We start from the raw sequence: 17,912 nt of genomic DNA, 5'->3' as shown, positions 1-17,912 counted from the left end.
ATTTATTATTATATTAAATGTTTTATTCTAGTTATTATTTATTACTATTTTACTTGTGTATATTAGTACTATTTTTGAAATATAACATTTTACCAACAAATCATCGTATCTAAAATATGGTATGTTGCAAGACATTTTTCCGAGCAGTCCGTCGAGAAATCTTTTACACGCAGGAGAAAAAGATCGTAAATAGTCGAGCAACTGTAGAGAAAATACGAGAAAATAACAAAGAGGAAAAGAAGAAGTGCACTTGTGTGTTAAAACAAGTAAGATTACTCAACTACGCGGCGAAATGTTAGGTACGTGTGATGAATTAGTCACGCAATGCATAAGGGTGAGTAATGAGTGTGCATGTGTGTGTTTCGTATGCAAATACACACGTCGCTACATTGCGCTTGATATTAATAAAAATTAATAAATCATTTCCCTCGCGAGATATTTAGATATTTCGTGCATTTATTAACTTATCTTGACAATAATGTTTAAGCGATCATGACTAACGTATTCATAAGAAACAATTAATTTCTTGAGTAGCAGAAAATACACCATAAAAATATTCATTTAATATAAAATATAGACTTTAAATATATAATAAAAATTTAGTTCTTGAAATCTGCAAAAAAAGAGATAAATTTTAGACGTAACATTTCGTAATAATTTTTTCAATCTAGCTATATCTGGACGCTTTCAATATTTTTCCCTTTACACATACAGATATTTGAATAATGTATATCTCTCTGGACACTCTATATAAACCACATACATCAAATAATAATCATACACATGAACACGATATATTAATATCTACTGCGGCGTCCATTCAAAAAGTTACGCAACAAAAATTACGTCGCAACCAAAACTCATCTACTTTAATCACACTAAGCAAACTCTATACATTTGCCTGTCCCTGAGTGCACGACCTCGAATAGAACAAGGGATGACTAAGAAAATGGCGGAATCCGGCGCGCAAGTGAAATGTATGCGCATAAATTGCGCAACTCTCCGCGCAATGCCATCGGCGTTGAAAGGGTTAATCAGCGCGGCGGTTGCGAACCAAAAGGTACGTTGAACCTGTATAACGACGGCGATAAAGATGTCGGTCCACGTGCTACAATGAATATACTCTGCAAAAAGGGATATGAAAATAAATGGCAAATAATCGCGAGCGAGCGGTCGCGCACGCACGAAGCACGCACGAATGCACAAAGTTGCGTGTGGCGTGTTAATACCTTCGCTCCGACATGCCCGGAGTTTATAGTTTATGACATTTCCCTCGCAAATAAAGAATATACTATGTAAGTAGAAAGTTCCTACGAACTTCGCGTAGAAATTATTTTATCATTCCGTTGATTTTTTCTTTTATTCTTTCACTTTTCTTTTTCGAAAATTTAGTCACCTGTCATCGTCTCGAAGTGAAAATCCATTTAAAATTAAATCAGGAATAATTTCGCATAAAATCGCGATTTTTAATCACATATCACTTCAAAATTCATTAATATTTTGATACCTTTTTTAAGAAAACGCTGGTTACAGATAGAGGTCGAAGAGTTTCGTAAAAATCTACCACGTGACTTTAGTATCGAAATACCGTACGTTATCAAATATCACTCAGGAACCTCCGTTTTCCTCTACTTAACCAGTAAAGGAATACGGTATCGACGCAAACCGAAATGCCGAAATGCAAGAAGTCCCACGTGTTACGCGGACATTACAGACACGTGTCGCATCGTATGGGGGCGGCTCTCTTTCCCAGCGCTGGCAACTTTCGGAATTAAATCAACGCGTTCGCGGTGCGAGCAGGCGAGCCGTAAATAAAAGCGAAAGACGCGCTTCGTGCACTACGGATTCGTGACTCGCGTTTGTAACCGTTGACAGGGTATACATGGCACCCGTTTATACGCCCGGATTTAATTTCGTTTCAGACTCATGCAACTTTGCGAGGCCGGCGCGCGGCAGCGAGACCGTCCGTGTCGTATGTTGCCGTTGACGAATCTATCTGAGATTTGCTTTCAAAAATGCGGGCGACGCGCTTAAATGGAAGGGAAAAAAGTTACGATGCGCTTTCACGCAGCTCGCGTTCATCATCGTGTTCAGTCGCTCGTTTCGTCCTGTCAAACATTGTTTCGAATCGAGTGAACAAAGCAGATTTGTGCATCGACATTTCCCTCGCTTTCACTTTTGAGAGGGAAATACTCTACTTTTTCCACTTTGTAAGAAAAATTTATATAAATTGTAAACGCACTTCATGTCCTCTAGTATTAAAATCTTAATAAAATTTGATAAGACTTTAGTCAGATCGAGAAATAATTAAGCGTCACTTTTGCCATTAATTAAATTGCATTAAATTATTATTATCGCAAATATCACTAAGATATAATCAATACGGGCATCTAATTAATTCTATTGTTGCAATATCCAATCAACATATTGTAATATAATACCTATACAAAGAATCATAAATCATAAATTTATACAATTTTAATTAATTTCTGAATTAATTACTCTTTATAATTTAAATAAATATTAATTTCTGTACGTTATATATTAATTATGATAATTGCTTAGCATCGATCGCCAATCTGACTTTCCGCACAACGCTCATCGTCGATTCTAAAAGAACTCTGTGAAAGCATATTGCGCAAATATAAAGAGATACGGCGCTCTTCGCCGTTGCATTATACAAAGTATCTAGCGTTTTGTAAATGATGGCGGCGATATTGCGCGTGAATATTAAAACGAGAGCGATAGTAAGTGAGAGCTCTTTGCAATACGATAAACACTTGTTTCATTTAATGAGAAAACAATTCAAATGATTGCTTCTATAAATTTTATAAAAATTGTTATAAAAATTTTATGTTCTTCTAATGCACGCGCAGTTATATATACTTTGATAAATATTAATAACAGATGTATTCAAGATTTATTTGCAAAATATTTATTTGCAAGAATTAAAATGACATAAATAAACAGCATTACAATAACAAATATTCTTATATTTGTTATATTATTCTTATATATTAAATATTCTGATATTTTTTATATTATCTAAGTAGTTTAAGTATTCTGATCTGTGACGTTTATTTTGATTTTTCTCAATTTAATTTTTCAATATTTTTACATCACGATTTTTGTGACAGCTCTATGAAATTTGCAAATGTATATTCAAGATTTCCAAAATATCTATTTACGATCAAAATTAATATGATAACACAAATAATATTTTATTACTGTAATAATTTAAGCTCTGATCTGACATTTATTTTGGCTCTCCTTAATTTAATTTTTCAACTCATGTTTTTTTCATGTTTTTTAATGAAATTTACAGATGTGTTTTCAAAATATTTGTTTGCGACTAAGATTAATATGACACAACACAAATATTTTATTACTGTAATAATTTAAGTGTCCCGTAATAATTTAAGTGTTCGTGACATTTATTTTGGCTCTCCTCGATTTAATTTTTCAACACTTCACATTACGATCGTTACATGCTGGCTTGATGAGCGATTTTTCTTTTTCTTTTTTTAGGTTTGCACCCGGAACGCTTTCGTCATCGAAAGTGTCCGATTCAGACGTTTATTACGTCATAATGATCCCGATCGCCTAGTGAGTGAATATAATGTTGCGAATGCGGATCGCAAGAATGGACGATATAAATCAGTCGATGTAATATTACGTCGAGACCGCTTACACGCTGTATTGTTTCGGCAAAACCGGGGAAACATAATGGCGGAACCCTAAGTATAATGCGAAGTCGCACCGCGCCCTTCCGACCGGGAAACAAGGAGCCGGAGAGCGGGCAACAAATTGGTTTTAAGGCCGAGGAGCCTCGACGTTTTCCGCCATTGTGGTCGAGGCATTAATTAGCCGATGCGAGAATTTGTTCGCGCGTCCTTTCGTCCAGTTTCGTCTCCGTTCTAGGCCTTTATATCGTTATCCTTTCTCAGAAGAATGTTGTAAACGATACGATAAAAATTACAAAAAAATTATTACTAACCATTAATGTACTCCCACAAAAAATACGATATTTTCTAACAATCGCATCCGATATCTATATCTTACAAAGGCAAGAAAAGAATAAATATTATATTTTATTGTCCAAAATTATATATATAATTTCAAAATTCAATGTACATAACATGTAATTAAGGTAAAATAAATTCTGTCACTAGTCATTCGATAATTGATAAAAATATGCAATCAGTGACATTTACTCGCGATTATATTCCAATGTCGGTTCGAAAAGGAGGTATAAACAGCATGTTGAAAATTATTGAAATGCGTTGCTACAACAGGAATTAATTATCTACTACAATTTTACTTTAATTGGAGCACTTTGTGAATTTTTATCCGACGAATAATGCAGGCAAATAATTATCCTTTCAATTGTACAAACTTATATAGTGTAATGTATTTTAATAACGGTTTATTAATTGCCTACGCTATGTAACGATTATTAAACCAAAACAATCGTCATTATTATTCCAAAATAAATAAAATTATCATAAGATTAACAAAATTACGCACAAAATCAAGACAAAACAATCATATAAAATCATATAAAATCATATAAAATCATATAAAATCGATTCAAACATTCAAGTAAAGTCTAAAATTATTGCCTGATAGAAAGTGCGCGTGTGTTTTCAATTTTTTATATATTTCCAAGAGTGCAATTCTAAAATTTAAAAGCAATTATATTGTTCTAATATTACTGATATTGTTGTACTGGTATGGTATGTGTATTCAAAATAGGTTGGATCCAATTTCACCACAGGGATAGTTTCAATTGCTTGCTTGTAGTTTCTCTCTGCAGAATACTAAAGTTAATATCAATTGAAATTCTCAAATGTTAAATGAAAATCAAATAAAGTGAGATTTTGACAAAATTTATCATCTTTTTTATTATAACATCTCCCAGAGCTATACGAATAAAATACAAAAGAGAAGATCCGTTTTGATGTATATATATATTGAATTTAATAATAATAAAATTTGATAATAATAAAATTTGATAATAATTTTTCTCTTAATCTCTTAGTAATAATTTTCAAAATAAAGTAGATTTTAAAGTTTTTCTAATCTTCACAGCGCTTAATCAACCAATAAAATACTTTTAATCGTAAGCAGATTTTCGAAGATATTCAAAACTATCTATATAAAAACTGGATATAGAAATGAATAAGAAATACTCAATATTGTACATTGATAACAACAATAACGTTTTTTTCCATTCGCACTGTTTAATTTTCTGACAAATAATGCATCTTCGTCATGCTAATGGAACCAAGACATCTTCGAGAAACAATCTCGCACGAAAAGTAATTCCAGTGATGTAGTTATAATTTTTCTTTCATTTTTTTATGCAGATTTATCTTTATCAAGCAATGAGATCTTTACTCTCTCTTCATTCAACATTATATAACAATTCATCAATTATTATTCGTTGTTTATTTTATATATATAATCATATATACAATATAATCATATATATCATAATTCATTAACATAAAAAAATATCAAATATAAATATAAATCAAAATAAATTAAATATATATTTAACAGTTTAAAGTAATTAGATTAATAACAAAGTAACATTGCTATTTAAAATTTTTTTTTATTATAGTTGAGGATTTTAAATGCTTTCTATATATTAGAAGAAAAAGAGATGAGCCAAGATGAATACTGTCCCATACGTATCCTCGTTATAGTAACTACGCTCCTGCGGAAGTGAAGGACGTCTCTGAAGTTGAAAACGTCTTCGGTCGGTTGACGTTGAAAGCTCAGGAAGAAAAATAAAAAGGCCAGAAGAGAGAAGGCTAGGGAGAGTAGAAAGAATCGATGGAAGAGTGCGGGGTGGGGGAGGAGGTCGGTTCAGGGGGTCCTCTTTATCCCGAAGGGGGAAAACGGCAATACAGGCGCAGGAAAAAGGAGAGAAAAGAATAGAGGAATGCAAATGATCGGGCTCGATATGCAAAGGAAGAAATATTTACGTCGCGAGCGTGGAGTATCGCGTGAAAGCCGAGGCAGGGCTCTACTTTCTATCCCTCCCTTTCTTCACCTTCCTCCCTTCCAAAAGTAACGGTCGAGAGATCAGGGGGGAAAGAGGGCGGGAGAGAAATAAAGTTCATCGTCAATCAAGTCCTCGGTAACGATGGCCATGCATCGATGCATCGACACGCAATGCAGCGCGGTAGATGCAGGCAATAGATGCAGACGGCGAGGCATTCGCAGCTTGCATTCCGCCGCATCGAGAATTTTATCTCCGGGTCTTATCGTTACGGAGATGTTGACCGCGATAGTAAGGCTCGCGTGATAATTTCGTATCGACCTCTTTTCTCGTATTTTACGATGCCCATTCTATCGACGGGGCGCGCGAAAATTCGATGGCAGCTAATATCAATGAATCAACTAATTGACGGAATATCAAAATAATGAAGTGTATCATTGAGAGAGCTAGGGAGCTAAAAAATAAAGGGAACAATTTGATTTGCGGAGTAAAGCGAATTCTGAAATCTCTTTTGTTACATTTATATGGTAGCGAAAAAATACAGAAATAAGCAAGCATATTGTACTCAATTATATTGAAATTTCAATAATTAAATTGAAATTTTTAACAAAGTCATAAAAAATATCTTATACAAGCTTCGTAAATTCAATATAATGTATGGATACATAAGCATTAATGTTATTTTAATTAAAATCCTCTGGATTTTTATAAAAATTTCCACAATCTGCATTTTAATCGAGCATGAAACGATGCAATGCGGACAAACACACGTGCGGGCAAACGTGTGCGTTTACGCGGCCGGTAACGCTTTATTTTCTAAAAAGCCACCTATATCCGTAACTCTTCGAAGTGCCAACGCGGATCGGCCCATGGATGCACTTTCCTCGGATGCACATTCATGGGCGGCGACCAATGGGAAAGCCGAGAAACGTTGTCGGTTTTCCCGCGGCTTACAGGGAGAGTTTCATGGTTGAATATCTCAGCTGCTGCTGATAGCAACGCTCTATCATTCGTATTTTCGTTCGTTGAGAACTAAAGCGTGACAAGCACGAGATAAATTTTCTCTGCAAATAACGCGGTTGTTATTGTTTTTATGAAAAACAATTTTTATATACGTTAATAAAGAACGTAGGATTTGACAGTAACTTATCTAATTGTCTACCACTTCGTAATTATATAATTTCCTAATTATAATTCAATAATAATATAATTCAATAATAATATATAATTCAATATAATATATAATTCAATTTCCTATATTAGATTTTTTAAATTCGGTAAAACAATTATACAATAAAAAGCGCAAAGTTCCTAAATTCCTAAATTAATGAATTAAAATTATTAATCTTTTTAATTAACTAAATAAATTTAATATCAATTATCTATTTTGTGATATCAAGTTAGATGAAAGAAAATACTACGATATTTTTATATCTTACTTAATCTTCAAACTTCACGAAACATCTATATATATTGGACAGATATTACAGATTAATCTTCGGAAGAAAATGGAGGCATTTGACAGAACCTTCCGGTATAAAGTTTTCCAATTTCAGTGGACGATATCTAATCCCCGGTGAACAACGTTAACCTCTTCGTCACGACGTCGCGACGCTCCGACTTTCGCCGTTCGAGTCTTCGTCGCGTCGGTCTTTCTTCTCTGTGCATTCCGGCGAATTCCACCGCGAGTTATGCAGACAGTACGGTAATTGTTTCATTACCGCGAGCCCCCTCCCCCTTTCTCGCTGCGTAACATATGGCCGCTTAACGGCATTAACGGCAACTTTTACGAATACCCCATCCCGCAATTAACATCACATCTAATCCTAGGTCGGCGATTAAGCGGAAACGCGTCGCCTTTTTCGAAATACGATGCGAAATTTCGACTAGTTATCTTCTATCTAACTTCGCAAGCTCGGCTATGTCACTAATGAAAATAACACACGTACAAGCGCATACGTGCCCACGGGTCGGTATATCGAAAATACACGTCGACCGAAATTCACAAACTTATACTGTTCCACTCTGAAGATATAAAATTGAGTAATATTTTAAAAGTTGAGCTTTCTTTAAAATGAAAAAATTAATGAAATATATAAAATAAATTTTACAAATGTCAATAACATGTATGCACATAAAAATTGTACGAAAAACATGATTTTTTCCTAAATAATATTTTATCTTTATGGAAAAAAAATACACAACAAATATCTGATTTAATATCTGTGATTTATATCTTTCAAATTCATTAAATTTACCTCATTCTATGATTTTCTTAATTTATCACATATTCGCTTTATTTTTAATTCCCTGGTTTATCGTAGACTGCAATAGAGGAAAATAATTTTGCGTAAACTTAAACATCCCCTCGTTTATACTGAAAAAGAATTGCGAAAAAACTTCATCTTGCAAAGCACGTTTAAAATTACAGCCAGATTTAATCCGCGATATTGCTATTGCCGTATTCTCATAACGATCATTACTTTGCCGGGTTTATGAGATGAACCTCGTATTACGTTATTACGCTCTCAATAAGCGCCCTTATTAAACGAAAACAAAATTGACACGCTTGTACGCGTTGACAAATTCAAGTGCGGGTTAATTACTGTTAGAAATACGTCATGATGCACATAGATATGTTTACGATAGCTCACTAAATCGATAAAGTTAATAACAGAAACCAATATGGTAATAGTAGTAACTATATTTATTGTATAATGGCCTAAGGCAAGTTTTATGAAACTATAACATAAACGATAACATGCATAATATGCAACACATAATGTGAGAGCTTTGAATACGTTAATAAATTGTAGAGATATATAATCGTAAATACATATCGGCATTAAAGAAAATCTTTAATTGTAACTGCACTTTGAAAGCAGGAAAGTATTATTAAGTAATTGCAATTCTTTTATATATGTAATTTTCTATTTATTTAATATTTTTATAAAGAAAACTTGAAAGACAATGCGCGACATCATTCTCAGCACTTTACGTATCTTCGCTAATCGAGAATAATTTGCGATTACATAATGCACTCGAGATTACATATTAAGCTGTAAGATCACGTGGCAACGTAGCATGCGGAGCGAGAAAGATATCGAGGTGTCGCGACGGCGGCGGCAGGTTATTTCAAGGATAAAGAGGAAAAATGAAGCAATTAACCCGAGTATCGGCTAATGAAGCTTAATAAGAGTATCCAAGTTCTTGCGAGTCGTAATGTGGAGCCGTAATACATGCGCGCGTGTACCCGCGTTTTAATTAATACTCTCTTACTCCAACGACATGTCTTTCCCTGCCCAACGGAATGAGTCGTCCATTGTCTCTATTGTTTTCTCATCATAATGTTATGTGTTCCGAAGCATGTCATTAAAAACGTTCCCTCGCGAAGCGACGTCGTCGTCCTCGACCTTTTCCACCAACGCGTCCGTCTCTCCAAGAGAGTATTTTTAATTTAATATCGCCATGTAGTACGTTTCTTAATCTCGTGGTTTGTTCGCCCGCTATTCGCGCTCAATTTTCAGTCTCGCGAACGCGATGACTTTAAAAGCTGCATCAGAAGACGACGATTCTTTTTCCGCGACGGCTTGATGACGGTTTCTTGCATTTTATTTGCGTCCGTACAAGTCTCTCCGGTCACTTTTTTTTTAACCGTCATAAATGAGAGTTATTAACACCGTCCGAACGTGGATTCCTTGCACGTTTTCTCGTCCACGTGGAGTAGTACACATTTCACAGGTATGAAGAAAAATAGAGAGCGAACGTGTGTGAGCGCGAACGACACGTCACATTTTCGGAACAAAATTTATTTACCACGAGAAAGCGATTCTCTCTATTCTTTGAAGCTGTTTTCTTTTTTTTTTAAATACATATAATTTAATCTTTTTTTCGCATTTAATATTCTTCTGGATATCTCTTCGGTGAATAAAATTATCACCTAACTCATTTTTCCCGCGTATTATTTTTTTTAATATTAAGAATATTATTTGAATTTAAATAATATAGATTATTACGATATATATCGTGAAAAAATATGTTCATTTAGTTCTCAATAGAAAATATGTTCATTTAGTTCTCAATAGGAAAATAAATTTATTAGAAAATTACGATTATACTGTCTTACATATTTTACATCAATTCCATGTTCGAACGCTCGCTTGCAGCTCAACTATCGATTATTCAGGCATTAAAAAAAAATACGAGGAGCTCGTCGCATAAATCCATCTGCAGTTTTAACGAGGCTCGCGTGCCCGCAGCTAGAAATTAAGCGTACTCGCCACTTTTATCCGCTTTCTGAAGTGTCGGTTAAATATTCCTTCTGAAAAAGATTGTACGGTAGACGAATGTTGTAACGGAAAGAGAGCGAAAAATGAGGGAAAAAAGTGGAAGGGAGAGGGGAAAAGAGAGGAAAATGGAGAATGATAAAGACAAAGGCGGAACTAATTTATTACAGCCTCTTCGAGAGGGGCCCAGATGAAACAAAACGACACAACGAGGGCCTGTAAAGACAGTATCATCGGATGGAAAAAAGCGTAATAATGTCGGATGGGTGGAATTAAAGGGAGGATTAATTAATTACATTCGTGACCCGGTTGGTCGAATTCGTTCCTCGGACGAGCGAACAATGCGTGTAGGGAATTCTCGTCATATAATACGATGATCGTAGGGAAAGTAGAAATTTCTGGCATAAAAGTGCGCCTGCACCTCTACTTCTTCTTTTATATAATATATTTCAAATATTCAATAATCAGTTTTTCGACAATGAATATTAATATTCTAAGAAATTCTTACATAACGCAAGATATTTTTAACGCAGATTAAAGTAACAAACTGTATGTTATTTGAGTGTATTATTTATTACAGAATAAATCCACGTTAGCACAAAAAGTAATGTTGATATACAATGATGATCATAATTCTTTTTGCTGAAATTGACGATATTAAATTTTTGTTCTTACAAAAGTTCTTCACAAAAAGTACCTCAAAAGCAGTTGCGTATTACATTTAATATTACATAAGTACTTTAGTAAAACTTTTTGTTTATCAAAATGAAAGAAATATAATTTATATGATAATATACTAGAAAGTAATATGAAGTAGATATGATTTTTTGTCGCAATCTCTTTCTGCATAAGCTGAAAACAAGTTAAAAGTCTTCTGTTCATAAAAAATTGTATTTAAAGTTACCTATTTACTTTTACATCAAATTTGAATAACATGTTAATATTTGTTGACAGAGTTCATTTTCGTTTTGAGATATAAAATGAGACTAAACCACATACGATATTATTTAACCCGGAATAAAAACAACAGCATCAAGATAATAGTCGAAAAGAGTGGCGGAATTAAAGAGAGAATTAATTAATTACAACGGAGGTGGAAAATGTTCAACTCCGCGAGTTCCGCTAGACACGAAATAAGGTTTAAATGTGCGTTCGAAATTGAAACAAAAGCAATTTAGAATGATGTAACTTCACGAAGCAGAAGTGCTGGTAAAAAGAAAAATTGGAAAGAGAAGGAGAGAGAAAATCCAACCTTTTAACATTAGAGCTAAAAACATGATCACATTCTAAAGAACATAAACTAGAAAAAGAAATATTCTCGTGCCGTTTAAATCATATTTCATGTATTCTAAATAATCTATTGATAATCTACTGGATAATCTGCATTAAAAATCTGCGCCTTTCAAATACAATTTTCACTTTTTTAAGAATTAAATTTCAAAAAGATGCAAACGATGTATAATGCGAGACCGTGTTTTATTTTCATGCTATTATCTTTTTTTTAATAGTGTAGAATTTTACTTTTAATACTTTCATACACTGTAATTACTTTTAGTAAAAAGAAAAAAAGATAAATATATTGGTTCATCTTTAATATATAGTTTAACAGCGCGAATTTTCTATTTTTCTTCTTTCATTTTTTCGCGGAACAAACAGGACCAATTTGCGCTCAGTGTCATATCATTTAATTACATCATCTTACTCCATAAGCGTTTCATGTTGTCCGGTGGCGTCTCTCATCGTTTAATTAACAAGCGGGAATATTCATATCCGACGTGGGACGGGTTCCGCGTTGGACCGCGAGCAGATTAAACGGCGCGAAAAAAAGGAGGAAAAAGTAAAAGAAGAAAAAAAGAAAGAAAGAACGCCGACGTGGTAACAGAAGTGCGACGACGCCGACGACGACGACAATTGCGACGACCCGGTAGAGCGCGTGACGCAACCCGGGATTTCCGCGGAGTTTTCCGGGATTTCCGCGTATTGCTTTCCGCTCCGAATCCGCTTGTACGAGCCCTCTTCTTCTCCACCTGCGTCAGCATCCTGGAGGATTTATGTATTTATACGGGCTGGACCGCATCCGAGAATGCCGCTATGTGTCAGGAAGAGGAAGAGAGGCGGAAGAGATGAGGAGAGGAGAAGGAGGATTCTCCCCTCGATAATCGTCGTCGGTGTGTAATCGCGTTTGCACTCGAATCCGCGATTTATGACCGGTCACGTCAGCGTACCGTGGTCGCTGTACGCGCGTACGAGATCTCCGGCTTGATTAATGCAGGAAGGAATGATGGAAATAATATACAGCGTCCATTCCTCTTCTCGTTGTTGAACGTCAGGGAGCTCGCGCCGCTAATGGAGGAGCTTCTTTTCGTTGATCGATGGACGCGACGCGCCGTCCATCCGGCGGAGTAATAAAAGCGATAGACAAGAGAGCGATTTCTGGCGCATTCATGGCGAATATGTCGAATTACGCGGCCGGGAAAGGAAGCTTAGCGGAGAATTAGCGTAATTGCTAACTTTTGCGTCTTTCTTGATACACTATCAAATATACCTTCAGTCATCCAAAAAAATTGTAATAAATTGTGTACATGTGTGTGTAATTTCTCAAATAATACTGTTGAACATTTTCCAAATCAATAAATGATAAAGGCACGTTACGATAAATTCTCCGAAAAGTCTCATGATTATTTTTTTCTCAAACACTTTCGGTTTATCAGCATATGTAGGAATCAAATGCTTAATCTATCGTTCCTGATGGTTGGCGACAAAAAACCTCTTTCACGCTGTACGAGCACTCGCCATCTTTCTCGGTTTAGACGCTTTTTGCCATCCGACTCCGGTGAGAAAACGGATGGACTCTGATAATGCGAGGACCACTTCCCCTAGTCCCGGATGTGGATAAGCCGATAGAAGGGAAGAAGAACGTATATGGATGAAAAGCAGGGGGATGGCAAAGAGCGCACCATTGCCAAAACGCTGACCAAAATCGATTGAGTATACGCGCACCATGAATATTTCATGCAATATTTGTCTAAGAAACAAAGGATAATTCTTAGCCGATAAAATCGCGTCCGGGCGCGTTTCATGTAATATTAATTTTACGAAAAAATTTGTTATCGGTAGACAAGATCGTAAGCGAAATCCGGCAGTTGTTAGAAAAGGGGAGGGGAATTCCTATGAATATTTCATGCAATACTTGTCTGTAAAAATAAGAGAATATTCGTGGAAGAGTCGACGGAGTATGCCGGATCCAACCGTGCGAGCGAGCTCAAAGAAATATTATTATTGTTCGACGTGAGCACATTTCCCGAAGTGAATGTCGATGCGATCGGATATCTCGCGAAGTAACTTATAGCTTGAAAAAAAAGAGAAGAAAAATGTTCCTTGCGCGAACAATTTAATAAGCATCCAGATTTTGCAAAACAATAATAACGATGATTTTAATTAGAAAATATTCTTTGAGCTCGATTCGAAAAATTCTAACATGGTAAATATATCGATTATGCTATTAATAACGACATTTTTATTTTCAAATAAATAGTATTTACATTTTGATCGACCCTTTCTCACATCCTTTTTGCCGTTAAACGGATAATTAAATTATATAATTATAGTTATATTTATTAATGAAATAATAAAATCGAGTTTACAAAATCGAATTTATATAAAAACGTGGTTCGTAAAAAGATAAAGGAGAAATACTATGACTTTCCCTTCACCTCTTTCATCACTCATGTACGAGCACTCATCCACCATATTTCATCCTCTTTCTTTATCTTTTCTTTGCAGCTCGCGTCGCCATCGCTCGTTGCTTTCGCAGAATGTAGAAGGAAGTAGAAAGAGCTATCTTCGAGTTGGCGGTATAATATTGTTAGGTATGCAAATTAAACCATTCAAAGGCTCTGATGAACTTCCGGAACTTCTAGCGTGCTTAAAAAAGGGGGGATGACACGACAGAGAGCGAAAAAGAGCGAAGTTTCTTCATGATGAAGATGGAGACGAAATCAGCATGAGTTTGAATAATTAATTTTGGATAAATGTAAAATGCGATGCTTTCGCATTTCACATTTATCCAAGTATAATCCAGCACAGTTAATGCAAAGTAAAACTGCACATATCTTACATTGTCGAAATATCGATAATTTTTATAAATTGTAATGCATAATTATTAATACACACAAGTAATAATTAAACGTATTGCATTTGTCTAAATATAAAAACTATACATTTCATTAATGCAATATTTTGTGCGTAATAATTAATTTGCGTGATTTTTGTAAGAGTTACAATATTTTTATCTGAAAATAATCTCGCTAAAAACAAAAGTTTAGTTTCAATTTCTATTCTTTATATCCCTCCACTCACGCTGCTTAAGCGAGAGAGAGTGAAAATTATTTTCCATCCCACAAGAAGTACTTCAAAGTTTATGCCCGTAATTATCCCCGCAATATTATGTGATGCAACAGACCGTATAACACAAAAATGTAATCCCTCTGCAAGTTCTGACAAATATTTTGATTAACGTTACGCATATACATGTATCTTCATAATACGTGCTTATACGATGCTATAAAATAATTGTCCGACAAACTTGGCGATTTAATTCGGAGGTAATTTTTAGATTTTCGTACACGTGTTCGTAGATCTGTTAAGAAAGCTTACGTGAAATAATTGCCAATTACGTAAATCGTAAATGTAAGAAGTGGAAAGTCATTAAGTATCCGTGATATAATGTCATTGTCGAACGTAATCCGACTACAACGTTTGTCGAAGCTATTAACATGCAAATTCCAGTGAACGGCGTTATCTCTTAACGAAACGAAAAACAATTTCCATTACTATCGAAAAAATGTATCTTTAAATCTAAGTTCGTATCTTTAATTAACAAATTTAATTAAAAGAAATTCATTATTACCGACATTACTTAATATTCTACGTCGCAATTAAACGTGGTGGGAGTCAATTTAATAGGTTTTTCGGAACAATTCGACCCGTTAAGGAAATCCGATTTCAACTACCGTTGATCGTATATAGTCGTTTACGAGATTTACATTGCAGAGAATTCCGTCCATCTAGGACTGTCGAAAAACCACTCCACCCTGTCTCTCTTTCCGCTATTCCGTGAAACACACTTCGAAAATACGACAATTTACTGTAACTGCGGCTTTTTGGTCGTAGTGGAAGATATTACGCATGATATATACGCGTCAAACCACCCGACGGATATATGTATACGTCATGTGCTCGCGTGCGCCATTAATGTCTCCCCGGCGTTGTGGATTGATTATCGTCCTCCATGCAGTAATTTTTGTCGAGTCGCCCCGCGTAGAGTTACGATACCGGCATACGGTTGTTTATCGAAAATCGATATAACTGCGTTTGCATCCTTATATTGTCCGGTCGGAACATTCACCAAGCGACGTTTAAGTTTCGTTTACCGTGTCGGATATAGTGACATTAAAGAAGGCTTTATTGAAATTCGCATATCATTATTATTCAATAAATATTTAAACAGTGATTTAATAATTAAAACAATAATTATGCATAATAATAATTATTATAAGATGATAATAATCTCAACTTTATTCTCAAATTACTTTTCAGAAATTAAAATTGCAAAAGTAAAGAGAAAATATTTTAGAACAACACTACATACATATACAATACACATACATATACATATACATATACACAATAAGAACAATACTACATACATATACATATACACATACATATTACAAGTCAAGCAATATTAAATCTATTTACCGAATTTTTTAATTAAAACTAGTAAAAAATCTATGTGCGTTTTTATGTAATTTTATTATTCGTAGAGTTATGCGTTTATTTTATTTTTGAATAAACGTAATGAAAAGCTGAAACGAATGATAGTCAAATTCATTTTGCAGTAAAAATTTGCTAAATATAATTACGAGTTTGCAAGCTACTTTTTATAAAAATCATGTAAAAATAGAAAAGAATGTATTGTACATAATATAAACAAAATCAACACTTTTATAACGTTTGAGATAAAAGAAACAATTCGAGAGAAAGAGAGAGAGAGAGAGAGAGAGAGAGAGACGCACGCACAGTTAAAATTTTTCAAATAATAAAAAAATAAAATTTAATCTCGATTTTTTCGCGTACCTGTTTCTACTGTAATTATAAAATATTACATTATATATTTCGCAGTTGCACATAATCGCAAAAACGCACGTAATTACGTAATACAGTTGTTCACAGAGTGCAAAGTTTGAGATATCACGGCTATTTTATCGCTACGGGCGATAAGAATGGCGTCAAAGTAGTGATTTCATAAAACGCAGCGGGGTCAAATAACAGCGACGTAATAGTTAGTTCGCCGTGAAGGGTGAACACAGTCAGAAAACAGTAGTTAATGCATTTTATTAGTGCAATAAGTGGTAGTCGATTACGTAAAACCGGCACTTATTAGCGGAACGTCGTGCTCTCCGCACGAAGTAGTTAAAGCCACCGTGTGATCAGCCGCGAGGCGCGGATGAGTGGCATTGGCTGGCCAGTAGTCGCTACGACCGATGGTCAGACGTGCCGCTGTAAACGCGCGGCTCGATAGTCAGTATCAATGCAACCGAGCCGACAATGCGCTTACGCGATGCATTGACAGTGATTGAACGCAAAAACCTCGACTACACTTGATAGGATTTTTCAGTCTGACTTTGTTAAAATAAACTCTTGTACATACATATAATACGCGCATTCTTAATGCCTTATCCCTTCCTTCAATTAATTATTCGCTTATTAATTAGCTTGTCAAATTGTTTGTTCTTTGATCGTATCGCGATTCCTTGCGAAGCTAAATTTATTCGCGTATAAATCTCATTTGTCTCGACTTCATGCATTTTAAGCACAGTTTCAGTGCGATAAATAATTCGAATTTAATGAAACCGCCGTAATGAAAGTTAATTAAAGTGGGAGGATTACGTTGGATTGTCGCGCAATCCCTTTAAATCGTATTGAGAGTACCTTTTTATATCGCATTCCGATTTAATGTATTCAATGGACGAGCTCCGCTCTGTTCATTTATAAGGCGGCAGTAGTAAGAGTCGACGCAATAATCAGACGCGCTTGGTCGTTCGAACGAGTTCCACTGTACCAATGGATAACGGAATTCATTATTAAACATATAGTCGACGTTATTTCTTTCTGACCCCTTTAATTTACAATTATTTCAAGCATCCTGATTTAATATGCTTTAAATATGTCCGTATATAAAAGCGCGTACGTTATTTTGAGCTCAAAATATTAATCTCCGATTTTAATGCAAACCCTGTGCTAATTTATTGCATTATATATGTTCGTAAAACAAAAAGTTAATATCATATTTAAATATGTCGCTTGCATTTCAATTAATTTGTATAATGTTAAAAAAGTTACACACAAATATTTATCAAATTTAAGACTTAATCAAATATTACTACGAGCAATAACAATAGGCAATACCATATGAATCTTTATTTTATCGTCATCATAAAAAACCATTATAAATAATTTCTTTTTTTGTTTTAGTATCACATGTTTGGTTGGCACGCTATATATTTAATAATTCTATGTCGCAACCAATCAAATTACTCTCGGTTCATTTGATC

At 34.7% G+C, this 17,912-nt stretch overlaps 1 protein-coding gene across 1 annotated transcript in view; it reads right to left on the bottom strand.

Annotated features, from left to right (window-relative positions):
• The window catches only part of LOC105258282 (protein rhomboid), a 362,375-nt gene that overhangs the window by 27,592 nt on the left and 316,871 nt on the right, over window positions 1–17,912 (bottom strand). The gene's annotated exons all lie outside the window — the stretch shown is intronic.

Source organism: Camponotus floridanus, unplaced genomic scaffold, assembly GCF_003227725.1.
Source record: "Camponotus floridanus strain SB8 unplaced genomic scaffold, Cflo_v7.5 scaffold2, whole genome shotgun sequence".
NCBI lineage: Eukaryota > Metazoa > Arthropoda > Insecta > Hymenoptera > Formicidae > Camponotus > Camponotus floridanus.
Note: the sequence above shows the minus strand (reverse complement) of the source record. Positions and strands in the feature narration are given on the sequence as shown.